The following is a 14,542-nucleotide window of genomic DNA, read 5'->3' as shown; positions in this document are numbered from 1 at the left end:
AAAGAAAGAAAGAAAGAAAGAAAGAAAGAAAGAAAGAAAGAAAGAAAGAAAGAAAGAAAGAAAGAAAGAAAGAAAGAAAGAAAGAAAGAAAGAAAGAAAGAAAGAAAGAAAGAAAGAAAGAAAGAAAGAAAGAAGAAAGAAAGAAGGAAGGAAGGAAGGAAGGAAGGAAGGAAGGAAGGAAGGAAGGAAGGAAGGAAGGAAGGAAGGAAGGAAGGAAGGAAGGAAGGAAGGAAGGAAGGAAGGAAGGAAGGAAGGAAGGAAGGAAGGAAGGAAGGAAGGAAGGAAGGAAGGAAGGAAGGAAGGAAGGAAGAGGAAGGAAGGAAGGAAGGAAGGAAGGAAGGAAGGAAGGAAGGAAGGAAGGAAGGAAGGAACGAACGAACGAACGAACGAACAAGGGAGGGATTGAGGGAGGGAGGGATGGGAAGGGAAGGAAAGGGAAGGAAAGGGAAAGGGAAAGGGAAGGGAAGGGAAGGGAAGGGAAGGGAAGGGAAGGGAAAGGGCAATGAAGGAGGAAAAGAGAAAGGGAGGAAGAGGCTTACACTCTCAATAAAGATCCAAGACTAATTCATGATACAATTTGAGAAAAACATGATTTATTGCTAAAGTATAAGTTATGACAAGGAGGAAAATTCTCATCTAAACCATAAAGAAGTGAATGTGAGGCAAAATAAAAATTTTTGCTTACATAAATGACTATGCCACTTCCCAGTTCATAAAACTCCTTTGTCTTGATAGTAGCTCCAAAAGCTCTGTGTCTTCCCTCCCCCTTAAGAAATTCCTTTTGGGAAGAATTTGAAGCCAATATATTAAAAATAATCAAAAACTGAGTGGCTTTTAGTTTGTGTTTCTTTATGGGTTCATAAAGTCATAGAATTGCATGGTTCAAATCCATGAGATCTCACTTGACCCCCATACAAATTATGAGTCCTCAACAATATCCAATAGGGGGTTATGCAGCTTCTTTTTGAAGGATTTCAAGTCCACATGTACATGCTGGTTCATCTCTAACACAAATTTAGGGAACATAAAGCTGAATGCATCTGGGCTCTCCCAAAGTCGCAGGGAGAATCATCAGGCAGTTTTCCAACTTGTTCCTTTAGGAATCTAAGAAATCAGAGGAGAAAGATTACCTTATTTTACTGTGACAACTAATATCACAGCAAGCCAATTATCAAACTTCACTAATGTATTTTTGGCCTGTGCATAATGTGCCAAAACCACCACTAAAAGCTCAGAAGGGATGAAAGAAGATTTTGTTAAGTTTAGCAAATTGTCCCACAAAAGAAGTATTAGCACATATCTGAGCAAAAGCCCATCTACCAGTTCCTCTTTCCTAGGGACTTCCATTCTGTCTAAGGAATCAAGAAAGGCACAGAAAAATCAGTACAGAATATGGACAAAATAAATGCAAAATAATTTGCAGAGTCAGAGTACTGGCAATTGGGGACATGGGAGTAAATTTGATGTAAAAAGTGACAACAGCTGAGCCTTGAAAAAAATCTAGAGGTTCTAAGAGGTGAAGATGAGGAGAACTTAGGATCCAGGTAGAGAGAACAGGTTATGTGAAGTAATGGAGTAATGTATGAAGAATAGGAATTTGAATTTGAATGCAGAATGAGGAATGAAGAATGAGCAAGTCATGTACAGTGTCTGGAAAAGGAGGCTTCCTCCAGATGGAAAGGGGCTTTAAAGAAAAAAGGTGTTTGCATTTTATCCTGTGAACTCTGGAGTTTTCGATATGGCTTGTTGCTTTCCCCCTTCACACCCCCCAGCTACAGAAGATACTTGTCAGAGAAGAGAGAATTAACTGTCTTGAGTCTTTAGGGTATGAGCTTTGTCTTCCAAGGGAAGAATTTCTATAAGCAGAGGGTTGGGAGTGCTTTAATGATCAACAGCAGCTTCTTGTCAAAAACACAGCTTTTTATTGCTTTATAGACTTGGAGACTACATTTTTGACAGCTTGGGTTTTATAGATGAATGCTTTTAGAAGAAATCTGGAAAGTAGAAATGTGAATTTCTCTTTCTAGCTAGAATAGTAAAGTGCATTGTTTTGGTGTTGTTTTTAATTAGATAGTGAACCAACAAAGATTGAATAGGACAAACTATTTAACCTGCACATCAAATATACACATATGGCTTTTTAAGTCTAGGGAAAAATGTCACAATTATGTTTTGATTAACATAACCTTTCTCAACTAGAGTAACAACCTTTTAACCAAATTGGGCTTCTTAATATCTCCTAAGGATCTAGGAGTTCTGTCTATTGATTGAGTGATACATTTAGAATCAGGAAGATCCAAGTTCATCATCCTACCTCCAATCCTAGTGTGATGTTAGGCAAGTCACTTAAACCCTCTCATCTCTAATTAGTTACTGAACAAAGAAACAGGAAAAAAAAATCAGAAAACCTTAGATGAAGGTTGCATATGTGCACAAATTTATTATATTGTCTAATTCCTCACTTTTTGCATTTCCAGTTTCTTTCTTCAATTTTCCCCTTCCCTTCTAGGATGGAGTGCAGAAATAAGAAATCACAATGAGTCATCTTCATAGACTCTTCCTGCTTGACAGGAAAAAAAAATTAATCCTTAAAATGAAGATTGGGTCAAGTCTTTTTTATCTAAAGGATATCAGAATGGTTGCAGGTGACTCAGTCCAATATTAAAAAACAAAAAAGACTATCCTGGAGAAAGATAGATCCACATAAAGAGCAAAAAATTCTTTTTCTTTAAAATTGACACAATATTTATTGCTTGTACTTTTATATCATAAAGCCAGAAAAATCAGGTAAAGGAGAGTTTTAATGAGATCCTCAAAAGTAGTGTAATTGGAAGGGGGTGAGGAAGAGCATTGATCATGTAGTTCAATGCTCTAATTTTATAAATAAGAAAACTAGGATCTGGGGTGGTTAAATGACTTGATGTTTTTCATATAGACTGTTACCAATATGTGATAAGCTCAAGGGGAAGAGAGTCATCTTGGTGCAGGCAATAGAGAGTCAGTTTCAAGTCAGGAAAATTTCTGGCACCTCTAATTCAGAATGTGTGACTCTGGGCAAGTAACTTAACCTCTCAATGCCTCAGGCAACTCTCAAAAACTAAAAGTTGCAGAGCAGGTGCCTATCTTAATGAGTAGAGGGTCTTCATAAGGAGTTCCCGACAATAATACAATCCTTGGTTTATACCCAAAAAAAAAAAAAAAACAAGTTTCTTCTGCCAGTTCCCCTACACTAGTCACTCTCTTCTTCCTGTCTTGATTTCTTAGTAAATCAAATCATCTCAATTTATATTTATATACAAATCAACTCCTCTCTCAAATCCCTTGTCCCCTTATCACTAGATTACTCCCACCATTTATCATCTTTGTGTGTGCCCATGTGCTGCTGAATGAAGGTAGAGAAAAACCACAAAGCAGTTCTGACTGGATCTACTACAAATTTGTTATGTAACCCCAATGGGGCCCTCACTGCTGCTAGACAATCTTACTCTACCTCCTCTATCAATTCTCTGTCCCACTCTCTACAGTGGCTCTTCTAGACCTTTTCATTCCTTCTCAGTACTCCCATAGCTCACCCTCCTTTCCCCCTCAGCAAATAACCTTTGCCTCAAATAATATAGAAAGATATGAAGTCATTTGCCATAAGCTCCCTCTTTTCCCTTCTTCCTCATCTCCTATCAGTCAGATGCCATCTGCCACTTTGTCTTCATTCACCCCTGTTTTATGCAGTGTTTTTTTTTTCTTACAAAGGCTAGTCCCTCTACTTGTTCAAGTGATCCCATTCCATCTCATTTCCTTTTAACAGATTGCCCCTTCTGTCATCTCCATTCATTCGTTTTCTCTGTCTCTGTCTCTGACCCTGTCTCTTTCTATCTTTCTGTCCTGTGTGTGTATCTGTGTCTGTGTCTGTGTGTCTATGTCTGTCTGTCTATCTGTCTCTGTCTCTGTCTGTCTGTCTGTCTCTCTCTCTCTCTCTCTCTCTCTCTCTCTCTATATATATATATATATATATATATATATATATATATATATATATATCTGTCTCTGTCTCTGTCTCTCTGTCTCTCTCTGTCTCTGTCTTTCTTTGTCTCTCTCTTTGACTCTCTGTCTCTCTCTTTGGCTCTCTCTCTCTCTCTCTCTTTCTCACTCTCTCTTTTTGTCTCTCTCCCCAAGCTTTGACACTCCTTGATCACCTTCTCCTCTTTGATATTCTCATCTCTCTAGGTTTTGGGGATACCACTATCACTGAACTTTCCTACTATCTGATCCTTCTCTATCTCCTTTGTTGGATCTTCCTCCATATCACACCCTCTATCCATTATGATCCCTCAGGTTTTATCCTGAGTTTTCTTCTCTTCTCCTTCCATACTACTTTACTTGGTGATCTCATTAGCTCCCATGGACTTAATTACCATCATCATTCTAATGATTCTCAAATATACTTTTCCTGCCCCAAACTCTCTGCTGACCTCCAATCTCTTATCTCCAACTGCCTTTTAGACATATTGAACTGGCTGTCCACTGGACATCTTAATCTCAACATAGTCAAATTAGAGCTCATTATGTCTTCCTACACTCTCCCTTCTTCTTACCTTCACTACTGTATAGAGGGCAACAACATTCTTCCAGTCCCTAAAGCTCTCAAGCTAGGAGTTATCTCTTTTTTTTTCACAATTTCTCACCCCTCCCCATGTCCAAACTGTTGCCAAAACCCTGCTGGTTTCACCCTTGCAAGATCTCTCAAATACTCCCCCTTTTCTCTTCTGATGCTATCACCACTCTGGGGCAGGTCCTGATCACCTCATGCCTGGATTTTTGCAATAGTCTGCTCAGCCTCTGCCTACCTCAACTCTCTGGACATTCCAGTCCATTCTCCATTCAGTCACTAAAGTAATTCCTAAAACACAGGTCTGATCACCCCTATGGCTCAATACACTACAGTGGTTTCTTATTGCCACCAGAAGCAAATATAAGATGCTCCATTTGACCTTCAAAGCTCTTCATAACTTAATCCCTTTACTCCCCAACATGTACCTTTTGATTCCATGACATTGGGTTGCATGGATTTGACATTCTTTGGCTCTGGGCATTTTCTCTGGCTCCCCCCTACCTCCAATGCTTTCCTTCTTCATCTCCACCTACTGACCTCTCTACCATTAAATCTCAACTAAAATCCTATCTTCTGTAAGAAGCTTTTTCTAAACCCTCTTGATTTCAATGCCTTCCCTCTTCAAATCATGCTCTATTTGTCCTGTATATAGCTTGTTTTGTGTATATTTGTTTACATGATGTTCCCTCCATTTGATTGTAAGCTCCTTGAGGGCAAGGAGTATCTTTTGCCTTTTTTTGTATCCCCAACACTTAGCATCATGTCTGCTACATTGTAGACATTTAATAAATGTTTATCAAATTAGTAACCTGGGATCACAGAATCAGTCTCTTGTGTCTGTAGCCTGATATTTAGATGCAATAAAATGTAAAAGCAAGTACTAGTTGCTTATTCTGTACCAAGAACTTTGTTAAAGTACTGAGGATATAAAGAGAAAAATAAGGTAATTACTCTCTCCTAATCTAAGCAATTCACATTCTATTTAAGAGAGACAACATATATAAGAAGATTTGGCTGCCTGGTGGCCCTTAGGATGAAGGACAGAGTAGCTGACAAAACCCAGATGATTTTAGGGTGAAATGATAGCTTTTATTTGAGGATGTAAGTGAAACAGAGAACTCTTGGAAAAATGGAAAAATGGGAATGTGTCTATTGAATAAACTTCTTGAGTATTACCAGATAAGGGGCATATTTCTTTCAGGGCCAATAATAATATGTTCAAGATATCCCTAAAGGCAGCCTCCATCATGATTGGCTTTTATCATACATTGATACCTTAGGCATGAACTTTCAGGATCTATCAATCCACAAGCATTTAAGAGTCTACTATGTGTTAGTCATTGGGTTAGGCCTACTAGTGACAAAATTACTTTTTTTTTTGTTCCTGGGAATTTCAAGCATTTCCTCCTAAGAGACTTTTATCTTAACTTCTTTTTTTTTTTAAACCCTTACCTTCTGTCTTGGAGTCAATACTGTGTATTGGCTACAAGGCAGAAGACTGGTAAGGGTAGGCAATGGGGGTCAAGTGACTAGCCCAGGGTCACACAGCTGGGAAGTGTCTGAGGCCAGATTTGAACCTAGGACCTCCCATCTCTAGGCCTGGTTCTCAATCCACTGAGCTACCTAGCTGCCCCCTTTTATCTTAACTTCTAAGGAAATACAGCCTAGATAATGAGTTCTCCCAAAGTTGAACAATGAGTCATACAGAGACAAGCAAAGGAATATTAGAATTTATGTCATATCTCTATGCCTCTCACTTCCTATCTATTTCTACCTTTAGGTTTATCTATACATACAAAAATATATACATCTTTGTATATAGACACACAAATGGAATTCACAATGAATAGGTCACTTACCTGAACTATAATTTGTCTCCAAATATTACTTGGCAAATTGCTCTCTAGCTTTGGTTGTTGATGTTTTTTTGTTTTTGGGGGGGGCGGAGGGAGCAGAATTAAAAGCAAAATACTGGTTCCTCTACTTCATAAACCACAGGAAAAAAATTATCATAGTGATGATGGTTACATACAACACGCATCAACCAGAGTTATCATGGTGTGGTGTAAAAAGTGCTAAACTTTGAATCACAAAAACCTGGGTTCAAATTTAATCTCTGATAGTTTTTAACTGTGTGACCTAGGCAAGTCATTTAATTTCTCCAGCCTCTGTTTTCCTCATCTGTAAAAAGAATTACACTATCTGTAGTATATATCTCATAAGGTTGGTATGAGGTACAAATGATGTAACATTTACATATATATGTATATACACACATACATATATATATATAAAATATCTGTTAACTTTAAAGCACTATTGAAATAAAAACAATTTTTTAGTATGATGGTTTAGGATTAACATTTAGGTAAATTTAATAAAGAAGGTGGAATCCTTAGAGAAAAAAAAGACTTCATTAGTATTTTTCACCTATAAATTCTTTCCCCGTATTAAAATTAGCCTATGGTCAACTAGTGGTTAGTATTGGTTGTTTTATCTCCTATTATTTTTCAGAATGGGAAGTAATTCACTTTTTTCTACCTTAGTAAATATAGCCTAGATCCTTAACATGAGGTCTGCAAACTTGTTTTTATGAAATACTTTGATAACTTTAACATAATTGATTTCCTTTGTCATCATATGTATTTATTTATAAATTTATTTTTCAGAGAAGCAAAATAGGTACCATCAGACTGTTAATAGTGTCCATGATTTTTTTTTTTAGTTATGAATCCTGCAATAGAATCCAAACTCCTTGAAGCTCAGGACTGTCATTTTTTTTTTCCTATTTGCATCTTGATAAACCTTGTAAAGTGTCTTGGACTTTTGGGGAGGACGGGGAGTGGTAGTGTGTCAGTCTGCACTCTATGAGTATTTAATAAATATTAGTTGAATGAAAACAAATGGTGCCCATGTTAGCATTATTAAGCTAAATGAAAAGAACTGCAAAAGTCTTATTTAATGCAGTGTCTTTTTCAAAAACCATATATTTTTGTTCAAGGTCACATTAACTGCATGCTGATAAATTTGGTGGCAACTGGTCTATGAACCTTGTAATGAAAATGAATAATTGTTCCTCTTGCCTTTTGTTTCCTTTATACCTCCTACAACTCTGTATTCCCTCGCCATTCCTAGACCTTGTATTTTCTTAGTAAGTCTCGACCCTTGCTATATATATATTAGGATAGCAAATCACTGCTGCAGACAAGATAAGCTACTAAGTTGTATGTTTGCCTGCAGATTTATAAACTCCATCCACCCACATTCCCAGAACAAGACATTTACTTTCCGCTTTTTGTAGTAATAAGGTTCCCTTGGCCACTGCTCCATGACCAAATTGTTCACTTGCCCTATCATTCGTTCTGCTGGAGCCATGGGGATGGTCATGCAAGAGAAATTTGGTCCTGGAGCAGTACTGGAAAATCACTATGCTGATGTTTCTGTTTACCCCCTGCATTATGGGCACCATAAATATGCCTGCCTACCTGCTGACTCTAAACACAGATCCTCAGCGCCAAGCACCTCTGGAGACATGACGAGCATTTGCTTCTCGTGCCTTTGACAGGGAAGCCATTATGATACACTTATGACTATTTTAAAAAGACATTTGCAAGGCTGTGCTATAGAGAAAGGCCCCAGATGGTAAAAGTTTTGTTGCACGGTTGAATAAAAGTAGAAAATCGTCTATTTTCTCTCCTATTTTCTGGCACCATGAGAAAAATTGAAAGGAAAGCTCTGGTATCAAACAAGATAATGGAATCACTTGTATTTAGGCAGCAGCTCACATTTATTCCTCTGGGAGGTTATTAAATTATTGTACTAAATATAATAATAAATCTAAATGACTGTGATTTACTTTAAAAGGCAAATAACAAGAAAAAGTATGACTTCTTTCCCATTGTTGAATGGGATAAGTCCAAGGGGAACATAAGAAAAAAGAAAGGAAAAAAATTCCCACTGCACCCTCCAAATCATGGCAACTGCCACTTAAACTACAATGAAAGTGAAGCATTGTTTTCTCTCTCCTCAATCCATCAGGGTTCAGATGAGGAGAAAGTCCGGATGGACTCTCTAGATCTTTTGGGAAACTCCAGACAAAGTCAAAACCAGGTTCAAAGGAAGGACCTGGCCCACACCAACTTATTGTTTACTGAGTCTTGGGGCTATGAGTGTAGCACACTTGGGTTTCAGTAACTGTAGTCTTTGGGGAGTGTTCACTGGGGCTGGTATATGAAATCTCAAGTATTAGCTATAGCTCAAGATCAGCTTTTATGCCTAAAAATAAACGCTCATCCTGACACATGAAAGAGGATTTATCATTTTCACTAAAAATATTTAGTATACTTAGGAAACAGGTAGGAAAGATGCTCATTTTCAGAGCTGCTCCCCATTCCAATATTGAGGGTTAGAGGAGAAAGAAGGCAATGCTTCACATTTCATTATAGATCAAGTAGCAGTTCTTGTGATTAGAGTGGTCCAGTAGGGATTTTTTGTCACTGTTATGTTCCTCTTGGGCTTATCACATACAGGAAAGGGATTTAAAAAATAATAATTCAAAAATAGGGAAAGACATTGTACTTTCTGTTGTTATTGGCCCTTTAGAGTAAATCATAGTTATTTAGTTATATTGTTACATACAGTAAAAATTTAATAAATTTAATAACCTCAAAATAAAATAAACCTGGGTTCGGACAAATTGGGAATTCTTCTAGTATTGAGTCTTTTTTGCCAGAGAGAATAAATTTTAATCTAATTCATATACCTGAACTGATTCTCGGGTTTGACCTTGAAAAGTATGGGGGGAAAGAGAGGGAGGGAGAGGTGTCACACACACATAAAGGAAAACCAAGATAATTTTTTTTTAATGGGACAAGGAGTGGGGTAGGGGACAGAGACTGCTGGTAATTGTCAGGATCAAGAAATGCCTTGTGTACAAAATGATTTTTGAGCTGGGTCTTGTAGGGGAGCTTAGAATTTCAAGAAGCAGAATGGAAGAGAACAAATAATCTATTTGGCTTGAATATATAATTCATGAGGAGGAATAATGTGAAACCTGAAAAGATGCAACAGAGACAGATTATAGAGATCTTTAAATATTAAATAGATGAATTTATAGCTTATCTGAGAGGTAACTGGGAGCTAATGAAGCTTCTTGAGCATGGGAGTGATATTCAGGCAGTCATGTAATTTAAACAAATTTGGTAATTATGTATTTTCCACATTCTGTCAATGTACTGTAACTAAATATAGATCTAATACTTGATATTTTCTCCTTTGCATGAACTTTTTGTCTCAATCTCCTAAGCTTGGTGAAGGAAAAGGAGGAAAGAAGGAATGCTACCTAGTTAGAAAAGCAAGAGAAGACTAATAATGGCAGTTCAAATTTCTATAATGAGTATTTATTTATTATGAAAATATTTTTATTTACTTAAAAATTTTTAAATATTTATTTTAAAATAAATTTATTTAAAAGTATTTATTATAAAATATTTTGCTTCTTGTAATTATTCTCATTTTACAGATTAAAAAATTGAGAGTCACAGAGTTAGTGATGAGTATGTCTGGAGAAGCTAGCTCTCAAAGAGGAGAGAGATGGAATGTTTTAAAAACTTGAATTAGAAACAAATAAAACCAGAAGAGGAATTCAGCTCATTGGACTGTTTTCTGCACAAAACCATGGCAGATTTTAAGCATGACCAAAGCTTATGTTGTCTTTTTTCTATTTCTTTTCTCAAGTACTTGATGGCATAGTTATTTGATCCCATACAACACCCTTTCTACTAGACCATTGTGCCTTTGGCATTCAGGGCCAGGAGTGCCCTGTCAACATTTCTCGTCAGTCTTTTTCATTTTCCTCTTTCATTCAGGTGTGCTGGAAAAAATGACAGGTATTGAATCTGTGGACAAAGCAAGTCATGGAGCAAGCAGGTGGTGATTGTTTGGGCTTTTGATTCATGCCAGAAACAATAATGTGGGCAGCTACTGGAAGAGGGGTGCAAGGTCTTCAGCAACAAGGCCCTGACAACTGCTGTTCTACGTCTGCCTGTGGTGCCAGGCCCTGATTGCAAAGAGAATGGAAACTAGCCCAGCTGGTTTTGTGCAAAATCCTGCCATCAGATAGCATGCCCCATTCATCTCTTCCCCTTCCAATCCCCTTATTTTTCCTCATTTTAAAAGGTTCAGTGACCAATGTAAATTATGCAAAGCAAAGGAAGCTTGGGTAGAGCCCCTAGTGACTTTGGCACAGTGAGAGCAAGGCAAGCCAAGCCAGGGCCACTTAAGAGACAGCTCTCAGAGCATGCAGATATCTGTGCCTTAAGACCTCCTTCAACCCTCCAGCAGCCTCACTCACTCTATACTAAAGCAAAAGGGAGAAAAGGGTCAGGAGGGTTGGGGTGGCTCAAAGCACTTGGAGGGTCACCAACATTGCCCAAAGGCAGCAGTAGGAAGCAGTTGCCTAGGACTGCCTGTTATGTTGTGCCATCCCAAGCAGCTGCCTTGTCTGCTGATGTTTATCATATCCAGGCAGCCTCATTCCAGCAGGGATTTCTCAGCATCCAAAGAGTTTAGGGACATCTGGGGCTCCACAGGTGACATGCAAGATGAAGAGAGAATTTAATTCCCTCTCTATCCTTTTTTCCTTGCTCATATGTTCAGTGCATTTTTCTGGAGGACAATTTTTTCATTGCCCTTTGAGATAAAATGTCAGGAAACTTACCGGAGAAGTTAGTCCCTTCCAAAGTACTGTTATTATAGCCTTGCTGCTGTCATACTGTCATATTCATCTCTCTCGCCCACCTCTTTCTCTATGCATATTTCTTGTTTTCTGTCTCTTTCTCTCCCTGTCTCTATCTTTCTGTCTCTCTCTGTCTCTCTCTCACCTTCTCCTCTCCCTCTTTTGTCTCCCTCTCATCCTTTCCCTCTCCCTCTCCCTTTCTTCCCTCTCTTTCTGTCTCTCTGTGTCTTTGTCTCTCTGTCTCTGTATCTATCTCTGACTGTCTGTCTCCCCTTCCCCCTCCCTCTCTCCCTCTCTCTCTCCTTTCTCTCTCACTCCTCTCCTCATCTCATCTCATCTCTTCTCTTCTCTTCTCTTTTCTCTTTTCTTCTCTTCTCATCTTTTCTCTTCTCTTCTCTCTTCCCACCCTTCCTTGCTTCTCTTCTTTCTCCCTCCTTACCTCCCACTGTTCTTCTCACACACTTATAATTAGTTATCTACAGACATAGATCAAGTACTTAATGATTCTAATGTGGTATATGGCATGTTGTTGTTGTTGTTTTTTAATAGGGAAAAGAGCAATGTTTGTGACGTAGACTAGAGCAAAGATAAGAGAGGTCACTTTGGACTTTTGGAGCATAGGGTCATTTGGAATGAAACAGCCTTAAGAATGAAGCTCAGTGGAAGATTATGTGAAGCCAGAGGATCAGGCATTGAGCACTGGGAAAGGGAAAAGGGTGATAGCTGACATTCAATAATCATTGGCCTCTGATGATTACAAATTGCTTTCATACACTATCCCATTTCATCCTTATAGAAAACATACTAAGTATTATCCTATCCCCATTTTATAAGGAATAGAACCTGAGGCTTAAGTCTTCCTGACACCAAGTGTATTCCTCCATTCCCTATGCCAGGAGGCCTATAAGACACATGCACAAATTGGGGGTGCTAGATGTCAGGTATTACATAATATAGGAAAGGGAAACAAAAATGGGAGGATAAAAGGCTCAGATTATGCCAAGGGCAAGCAATGTGGTGCAGTTGAAAAAGCACTGACACTGGAGTCAGAGGACCTTGGTTTAAATCTTGTTGCTGACTATTATTGTTATGTGACCTTGGACAATGGCACTTCATCTGCCCAGGTCTTGGTTGCCTCATCTGTAAAATAAGGGGCTGGATTAGATGTCTTCTGAGGTCTCTTCCAGCTCTAAATCTATGAACTTAATATAAGGACTGACCATTGGCATAAAAAATGAAGGGATAAGGACATAATTCTGTTTCTGTAGCTCCTTAAAGAGTCCAAGACATAGAATTGCAAATCAAAAGATGGAAAAGAAATTAGAAATTATCTGGCCCAGTCTGTTCATTTTACAGATGAGGAAACTGGCTCAGAGACTTAAGGTGAATTGCTGGCGGTTACAGACATAATGGCAGATTGGGAATTTCGGCCAGGTTGTCCAACTACAAATCCAGCACTCTTCGGTAGCAGAAATGAAAATTAAGGCATATAACCTGGTATTTCATTATACTGACTCAAGCTATTTTTAGAACTGTTGTCTAAAGCTAAATTTGGGGATTCTTTACCAATTATGTGAGGGACAACATGACCTATTGTCTAGAGAGATACCCTTGAAGGAAGGAATGCTTGGGTTCATGTTCCACCTGTAATACATGCCAATTCTGTAATCCTGGGCAATTCCATTAAATTACTTTTCTCTAGGCAACTCTGTAACATTGTAAATTGAAAAAAAAAAAAGGTGCATTTGGTACTTCGGGAAGAATCGTCTTTACTCTCTGGAGCTCCCTATACTAATGAAATCACAGGTCCAGTCTCTATACCTCTCCTTATAATGGAGCATCTCTACCATGAACTCACTGCTCTTTCCTTACCTTTTTTTAACTTACTTTCCCATTTCCTTCCCCATGACGTCCAAATGGGAAAAATTGCTCTGCCTTTCATGGAAAATTCACAATGGTAGCAGGGTCATCTGGGTATGCTATGGAAAGCCCATAGGCCATTATAGGCAAATGAGGTTCATCTTCTGACCCATCTCTCATTACTAATCACAACTAAAATTAATCCTTGGAGCAGCTAGATACCACAATGGCTAGACTGCCAAGCCTAGAATGATGAGGTCCTGGACTTAAATCCAACCTCAGACACATACTAGCTGTGACCCTGGACAAGTCATCTAATCCCAATTGCCTATCCCTTAATGCTCTTCTGTCTTGGAATTTATACTAAGGTAAAAGATAAATATTTGAAGTGGGAAGGGAAGGAGAGAGACAGAGAAGGAGAGAGAGAGAGAGAGAGAGAGAGAGAGAGAGAGAGAGAGAGAGAGAGAGAGAGAGAGAGAGAGAGAGAGAGAAAGAGAGAGAGAGAAAGAGAGAGAGAGAAAGAGAGAGAGAGAAAGAGAGAGAGAAAGAGAGAAAGAGAGAAAGAGAGAAAGAGAGAAAGAGAGAAAGAGAGAAAGAGAGAAAGAGAGAAAGAGAGAAAGAGAGAAAGAAAGAAAGAAAGAAAGAAAGAAAGAAAGAAAGAAAGAAAGAAAGAAAGAAAGAAAGAAAGAAAGAAAGAAAGAAAGAAAGAAAGAAAGAAAGAAAGAAAGAAAGAAAGAAAGAAAGAAAGAAAGAAAGAAAGAAAGAAAGAAAGAAAGAAAGAAAGAAAGGGAGAGAAAAGGAGAGAAAAGGAGGGAAAGGGATAGAGGTGGAGAGAGAGATTCCTGCGGGGATGATTTGGGGACCAGAAGAATCATGGTGACAAGTGGAGGATTTATAGGTAAAGAGGCAGTAACCTGTAAATGAAACAAAAGGAGAAAAGATGGATAAAGATGTAGAAAGAATTTGGGGTGGAGAGGAAAAGTGAGGGAATTTATAGTGAATGTCTCATTAAGAGAAGGTCAGCTGTTGAGAGAGGGCTGGATAAAAGTGGAGCTCAGCATTTGAGGATAAAGAGATTAGGAATACCTACTACAGAGAATATGATAATAGATCAATCAGATGAATCAAAGGGGTGTATCAGTGTGGGTCAGTTCAGATTAGAAAAAATGATGTTATAGTGGACCCAGTCAGAAAGGGATGTGATAGTCCTCAACTCAGGGATGAGGAAAGGATTAGCAGGATGTGAACAGTGTAAGACTTAGAACCAAACCAGGAGAAATCATGATTCATCAATATTGGAGGTACATTATTTTCCTAGTTGTCCTACTGCCTAGTCAGTA

General features: G+C 38.4%; 1 long non-coding RNA gene across 1 annotated transcript in view; it reads right to left on the bottom strand.

Annotated features, from left to right (window-relative positions):
* Positions 1-571: 571 nt before the first annotated feature.
* Positions 572-14,542, bottom strand: part of LOC130458374 (uncharacterized) — a 61,917-nt gene continuing 47,946 nt past the window's right edge. The window contains exon 2 of the long non-coding RNA XR_008917654.1: positions 572-1,104. This is a non-coding gene — a long non-coding RNA (uncharacterized LOC130458374). The remainder of the gene's footprint in view (positions 1,105-14,542) is intronic.

The sequence above is a fragment of the Monodelphis domestica genome, chromosome 3 (genome assembly GCF_027887165.1).
Source record: "Monodelphis domestica isolate mMonDom1 chromosome 3, mMonDom1.pri, whole genome shotgun sequence".
Lineage (NCBI taxonomy): Eukaryota > Metazoa > Chordata > Mammalia > Didelphimorphia > Didelphidae > Monodelphis > Monodelphis domestica.
The sequence above is the reverse complement of the archived record's forward strand: the minus strand, read 5'-3'. Positions and strand labels throughout refer to the sequence as shown.